The sequence below is a fragment of the Entelurus aequoreus genome, linkage group LG19 (assembly GCF_033978785.1).
Source record: "Entelurus aequoreus isolate RoL-2023_Sb linkage group LG19, RoL_Eaeq_v1.1, whole genome shotgun sequence".
NCBI classification, from domain to species: Eukaryota; Metazoa; Chordata; class Actinopteri; order Syngnathiformes; family Syngnathidae; genus Entelurus; species Entelurus aequoreus.
Genome location: NC_084749.1, coordinates 2,683,923 through 2,692,093, shown reverse-complemented (window position 1 = coordinate 2,692,093; position 8,171 = coordinate 2,683,923).

Genomic DNA, 8,171 nt, shown 5'->3' with positions numbered 1-8,171 from the left:
TATGGTTTTCTACACCAAAATTCATGTATTTATTATTGTGTGAATGATCCAAAGCATTCACACATATGATTTTCTACACCAAAATTAATCTATTTATTATTATTATTGTGTGAATGCTCCAAAGCATTCACACATAGGGTTTTCTACCTCAAAATGTATCTATTTTCTCTTATTATTTCGTAAATGCTCCAAAGCATTCACACACATGATTTTCTACACCAAAATGAATCTATTTATTATTATTATTGTGTGAATGCTCCAAAGCATTCACACATATGGTTTTCTACACCAAAATGCATGTATTTATTATTGTGTGAATGCTCCAAAGCATTCACACATGGTTTTCTACACCAAAATTCATCTATTTATTATTATTGTGTGAATGCTCCAAAGCATTCACACATATGGTTTTCTACACCAAAATTCATGTATTTATTATTGTGTGAATGCTCCAAAGCATTCACACATATGGTTTTTCTACATCAAAATGTATTTATTTATTCTTATTATTGCGTGAATGCTCCAAAGCCTTCACACATATGATTTTCTACACCAAAATTAATCTATTTATTATTATTATTGTGTGAATGCTCCAAAACTTTCACACATATGGTTTTCTACCTCAAAATGTATCTATTTATGCTTATTATTGCGAGAATGATCCAAAGCATTCACACATATGATTTTCTACACCAAAATTCATCTATTTATTATTATTATTGCTTGAATGCTCCAAAGCATTCACACATATGGTTTTCTACATCAAAATGTATCTATGTATTATTATTATTGCATGAATGCTCCAAAGCATTCAAACATATGGTTTTCTACACCAAAATGAATCTATTTATTATTGTGTGAATGCTCCAAAGCATTCACACATACGGTTTTCCACACCAAAATTCATCTATTTATTCTTATTATTGCGTGAATGCTTCACATATGGTTTTCCACATCAAAATTAATCTATTTATTCTTATTATTGCGTGAATGCTTCACACGTGGTTTTCTACACCAAAATGCATCTATTTATTATTATTATTGTGTGAATGCTCCAAAGCATTCACACATGTGATTTTCTACACCAAAACTAATCTATTTATTCTTATTATTGTGTGAATGCTCCAAAGCATTCAAACATATGGTTTTCTACACCAAAATGCATGTATTTATTATTGTATGAATGCTCCAAAGCATTCACACATGGTTTTCTACACCAAAATTCATCTATTTATTATTATTGTGTGAATGCTCCAAAGCATTCACACATAGGGTTTTCTACCTCAAAATGTATCTATTTTTTCTTATTATTTCGTAAATGATCCAAAACATTCACACATGTGATTTTCTACACCAAAATCATCTATTTATTATTATTATTGTGTGAATGCTCCAAAGCATTCACACATATGGTTTTCTACACCAAAATTCATCTATTTATTATTATTATTGCTTGAATGCTCCAAGCATTCACACATATGGTTTTCTACCTAAAAATGTATCTATTTTCTCTTATTATTTCGTAAATGATCCAAAACATTCACACACGTGATTTTCTACACCAAAATCATCTATTTATTATTATTATTGTGTGAATGCTCCAAAGAATTCACACATATGGTTTTCTACACCAAAATTCATCTATTTATTATTATTATTGCTTGAATGCTCCAAAGCATTCACACATATGGTTTTCTACATCAAAATGTATCTATTTATGCATATTATTGCGTGAATGATCCAAAGCATTCACACATATGATTTTCTACACCAAAATTCATATATTTATTATTAGTATTGCGTGCCCCGAAGCACCCACGGGATCGGCGCCTATGCTCCACGCAAGTCAATAACCTCGACACAGCTCTTCTCTGTGCATTCACGCACAGTATAAAACCTTTGGTGGACAAAATGAGACAAAGAAGGAGCGGCATAAAACAGGTCTTTCTGTGGCAGCGACGGAGAAAGTTGTACATGTAAACAAACTACGGTGCGTTCAAGGACCGCCAAAATTACTAGGACAAAACAGCGCTGTTCAAATAGTCTCATCAGTGAAGCATAAACATATTAAACAGTGGGCTTTCTAACAATTAGGGATGTTTGTGTCATGTTTGTCCTCCAGAAACATTATTAAAACAACAAATATATTTAACCCCCTATCTTTTGCCATTTTTGACAAAGCTCCAGGGAGCCACCAGGGCGGTGCTAAAGAGCCGCGGGTTGCTGACCCCCCGAGTTAACCTCACAAATGACAAATCCCAGTGAGCTAACAAGCAGTGGGAGATATTTTTGTTCCCCACCCGTGCTGAAGTTATACGCTCTGTCAACCGACGGGCCGTCATTCATGTTGAAAGGGGTCAAAGTTCACCCGATAACATCTCAAACAGACTTGCTACTTCTTCTACGGGGGAAAGGTCAAAGTGCGAAAGCCTGCCTGGCCTTTTTTTTTTGGCGTGTGTCCACGTGAGGTGATGTGCTGTGTCAGAAATGATTGACACACCTGTAACAATTGAACACTTCTACTCGTCATTGTGGTTATTGGTGATGCTCAAAAGGTGGTGTTGGTAAAAATAATAATAATGATGTCGTACAAAAAATTTTTTTTGTAAAATACTTTCCAAGCACAATAAGTTTTACAGGGAAAAAACAGCTTTAAAAGTTGCATATAAATGTAGAAGTCATACAGTTAATCTGTGTGAAATGGGCTAATCTCAACACTCTGCAACAAAACGTTTAATTGTTGTGCGATTTTACCCCATTTCGGGAGGGTGGGGGTATAGTTGTGCAATGCCGGGATTTTTTTAATTTTTTTATAAACCTTTATTTACCCAGGAAAGGACCCTATAAGAATCTCTTTTTCAAGGAAGTCCTAAACATTCATACCTCAGTGTAGGAGACACCTGGAGCACGGTCAGACACAACAACCAATCAATCAATCAATGTTTACTTCTATTGTGAGAGTCCAGTCCATAGTGGATCTAACATAATAGTGTGAAAGTCCAGTCCATAGTGGATCTAACATAATAGTGTGAGAGTCCAGTCCATAGTGGATCTAACATAATAGTGAGAGTCCAGTCCATAGTGGATCTAACATAGTAGTGTGAGAGTCCAGTCCATAGTGGATCTAACATAACAGTGAGAGTCCAGTCCATAGTGGATCTAACATAATAGTGTGAGAGTCCAGTCCATAGTGGATCTAACATAATAGTGAGAGTCCAGTCCATAGTGGATCTAACATAATAGTGAGAGAGTCCAGTCCATTGTGGATCTAACATAATAGTGTGAGAGTCCAGTCCATAGTGGATCTAACATAATAGTGTGAGAGTCCAGTCCATAGTGGATCTAACATAATAGTGAGAGAGTCCAGTCCATTGTGGATCTAACATAATAGTGTGAGAGTCCAGTCCATAGTGGATCTAACATAATAGTGAGAGTCCAGTCCATAGTGGATCTAACATAATAGTGAGAGAGTCCAGTCCATTGTGGATCTAACATAATAGTGTGAGAGTCCAGTCCATAGTGGATCTAACATAATACTGTGAAAGTCCAGTCCATAGTGGATCTAACATAATAGTGAGAGAGTCCAGTCCATTGTGGATCTAACATAATAGTGTGAGAGTCCAGTCCATAGTGGATCTAACATAATAGTGAGAGTCCAGTCCATAGTGGATCTAACATAATAGTGAGGGTCCAGTCCATAGTGGATCTAACATAATAGTGAGGGTCCAGTCCATAGTGGTTCTAACATAATAGTGAGAGTCCAGTCCATAGTGGATCTAACATAATATTGTGAGAGTCCAGTCCATTGTGGATCTAACATAATAGTGAGAGTCCAGTCCATTGTGGATCTAACATAATAGTGTGAGAGTCCAGTCCATAGTGGATCTAACATAATAGTGTGAGAGTCCAGTCCATAGTGGATCTAACATAATAGTGTGAGAGTCCAGTCCATAGTGGATCTAACATAATAGTGTGAGAGTCCAGTCCATTGTGGAGTCTAACATAATAGTGTGAGAGTCCAGTCCATAGTGGATCTAACATAATAGTGAGAGTCCAGTCCATAGTGGATCTAACATAATAGTGAGGGTCCAGTCCATAGTGGATCTAACATAATAGTGAGGGTCCAGTCCATAGTGGATCTAACATAATAGTGAGGGTCCAGTCCATAGTGGATCTAACATAATAGTGAGAGTCCAGTCCCATAGTGGATCTAACATAATAGTGAGGGTCCAGTCCATAGTGGATCTAACATAATAGTGAGGGTCCAGTCCCATAGTGGATCTAACATAATAGTGAGAGTCCAGTCCATAGTGGATCTAACATAATAGTGAGAGTCCAGTCCATAGTGGATCTAACATAATAGTGAGAGTCCAGTCCCATAGTGGATCTAACATAATAGTGAGAGTCCAGTCCATAGTGGATTTAACATAATAGTGAGGGTCCAGTCCATAGTGGATCTAACATAATAGTGAGAGTCCAGTCCATAGTGGATTTAACATAATAGTGAGGGTCCAGTCCATAGTGGATCTAACATAATAGTGAGAGTCCAGCCTGTGATTAGGGTGGCGGAAGCAGGTATCGAACCTGGAACCCTCAAATAGAGTTGTGGCGTGACCTCTGGGAACAAGCTTTTTTTCTGCCGTACTAGTGAAGTGAAGTGAATTACATTTATATAGCGCTTTTTCTCTAGTGACTCAAAGCGCTTTACATAGTGAAACCCAATATCTAAGTTACATTTAAACCAGTGTGGGTGGCACTGGGAGCAGGTGGGTAAAGTGTCTTGCCAAGGACACAACGGCAGTGACTAGGATGGTGGAAGCGGGGATCGAACCTGCAACCCTCAAGTTGCAGGCACGGCCACTCTACAACCGAGCTATACCGCCATCAGAAAAAAGTTACAATATTAAAAAACAAAACTGTAATTTTACGTGATGAATAACGTAATGTTTTGACTATAAGTGGTAAAAAAAAGGCAAAAAGTGCAAATTTACGGTAAAAAAAATCTTAAGATTTGAAAAATAGAGCTTTTTTTTTTAAGGGTAATTTTACGAGGAAAAGATGTGCAATTTGTGAAAAAAGGAAGGTAATGTTTTGACAATAAGTGGTAATAATCCGATTTTCAAGAATAGAGTTATACCTTCTTTTAAAAAAAAAAAAAAAGAATATATATATATATATATATATATATATATATATATATAATATATATATATATATATATATATATATATATATATGATTGATTGATTGATTGATTGATTGATTGATTGAGACTTGTATTAGTAGATTGCACAGTACAGTACATATCCCGTACAATTGACCACTAAATGGAAACACCCAATAAGTTGTTCAACTTGTTTAAGTCGGGGTCCATTTAAATTGATTCCTGATACAAATATATACTATCAGATGTGTATATATATATATATATATATGTATATATATATATATATATATATATATATATATTATATATATATATATATATATATATATATATATATATATATATATATATATATATATAAAAATATAAAAATATATAACAATTTAAATATATAACATCGCAAAAGCCGCTGCCTGACCAGGGCTCAGAAAATCCTGCTCCCACCCCACCAAGGACTGTTTTCACTGCTGGACTCTAGAAAGAGGTTCCGCAGCCTCCATAGCAGAACCTCCAGGTTCTGTAACAGCTTCTTCCCTCAGTACGTAAGACTCTTGAACTCTGTACTTTTCCCTACGTCCGTGTACCACTCCGTACAGCAGCGTTTTAAAAGTCATACATTTTACTTTTTGAACCGATACAGATAATTCCGATATTACATTTTAAAGCATTTATCGGCCGATAATATCTCTATAAAGAACCAAGGACAAAATGTCCATGTGGGATATCAATTATATGTCTACTGTATATAAAAAAATAATCAGGTGGACACACACCAAAACAAACTTTCGAATGTGTTTGATCAGCCCCTTGTATCATTCGGCAGCTATAAAATTAGAAAATGACCATTGCTGAACAGAAAATGATGACATTTTGTTTGTAACAGTCCAAGTATGTTGACACACACATGTAGGATCATCACCTATCTTTGCAGTGCCATCACCATTTATTTGTGTGGAACTCTGCCAGGTTCAAACCTGCTGAATATCCATGCAAAAGTTTACGTTTCAGCTTTGATAAATCACGTCGCGAGCGCCGACCTAATAACCAGCATATATTCTGCACTGCAAAACTGAATCTAAGTAAGATGAATATCTCAAATGAGGGTGGATATTTGCTTATTTTCTGTCTGATAAGATCATTCTTCTCACTAAGCAGATTTTATGTTAGAGTGTTTTACTTGTTTTAAGTGTTTTGCTCCTAAATGATCTCAGTAAGATATTACAGCTTGTTGCTGAGATTTGATGAGCTATATTGAGTAAAACATGCTTGAAACTAGAATATCAACTGCTGCCAAGCTGTGGCATCAACACTCACAAGTAATAAAACTACTTTTTTAAAGTAATAATTTCTTACTTCAAGCGTGAAAAAACAAATCCTGATGCCGAGCGCATATCATTATGTCAAGATAATGGCACTCGCATTTACTTCATTTAAGAATATTTTCAACATATTGAGCAAAAAGGTCTCTCTTTTTTTCTACCAAGAAAAGTGCACTTGTTATTAGTGAGAATATACTTATTTGAGGTATTTTGGTTCAATGAGGTTAGCTAATTAGGGACAGAGGACCCTATTGAATTTCTAGTGTTTTATTATTATACCGCCAACCTCTTTGAGCTGTAATTTGACCCCCTTTAACATGCTTCAAACTCACCAAATTGGACACACACTTTAAGACTGGCGAAAATTGCGATCTAATCAAAAACCAAACCCCAAAACTCAAAATTGCGCCCCCCTAGGAAGAAAACACGGACAAAACTGCCTCTAACTCCCAGTAGGAATGTCGTAGAGGCATGAAACAAAAACCTCTATGTAGGTCTCACTTAGACCTACATTTCATACACTGACAACCCCCAGCAAAAATCAACAGAAGTTTGCAATTCCCCCTTCAAAACAAAAGTTGTGTAAAAACAGTCACCTTTTTTCAAACATGATCTCCTCTGAGCGCGTTTGTCCGTGTCGTCTTAAATTAGCACAGGAGAGAGATTGAACCCTTCTGATTAAAAGTTGATGAAAGAGTTTTAATTACTGCTCCGGTTTGGATTTTATGAGCCTTCAAAGTCGGTCCCGTCCCTCGCTGCTTGCAGCTTTAATTTGACTTGTTTTGGAAAGCTGAATTTTCTTGTTCTATTGGCAGATCATTTTGCTTAGTTCAAATAAAATACCCCTCATTTTTGTATTTTTTTTCTTGTTTTTGAACACTGACTTTTTGCAGTGTGCATGAACATGAAGACGGACACGCTAAATGGATGAGCTTGCTAGATGAAGTTTGCACGTGTTTTAACCCACACATAAACCTTTTGTAGATCAGGCCCATAATCTTCCTCATTTTTTTCGGCTCCATTTTTAAGGGAAGAGCGTTGGGGGGGAAGAAAAAAAAAAATTAAAAACCTGGCTTCGCTGTACGTCCTAAAATGCAGTGACTACTGCCAACGATTTGCAGTCTGCTACAGTCGTGGGAGCAATTTGTTTTCCTCCAGTAAATATGCTAACCACATCATGCTGAGGCTGTAAAAATGTGAGTGTAATGTCGTGTCTTGCTTCCTGTTGGTTCAGTCGCTTCTAGTCCAGTTTGAGACCAACCCTCCCATGCCATACTGTTCTAATTTTTAAAAATCAAATATTATGATTAATTGTGTCAAATGTTTTAGTTAGATGCATAAACACTGCAGCCGCACACTGTTTACCATCCATTGCCTTGGTAATTCCCTCTGTTATTTCCATTGAAGCATCGAAGTTGAAGCATTAGCTCTGCATTAGGGTTGTAGCATGTTCGGCAGCGCGCACACACGGAGTACTTACAAGCAGACACGGTGTGTAGACAGAAAAGGGAGAACGGATGCCGAGTCATACCAAAGACTATAAAAATGGGAGCCCTGCTTGGCACTCAGCATCAAGGTTGGAATTGGGGGTTGAATCACCAAAAATGATTCCCGGGCGCGGCCACCGCTGCTGCTCACTGCTCCCCCTCACCTCCCAGGGGGTGATCAAGGGCGATGGGTCAAAT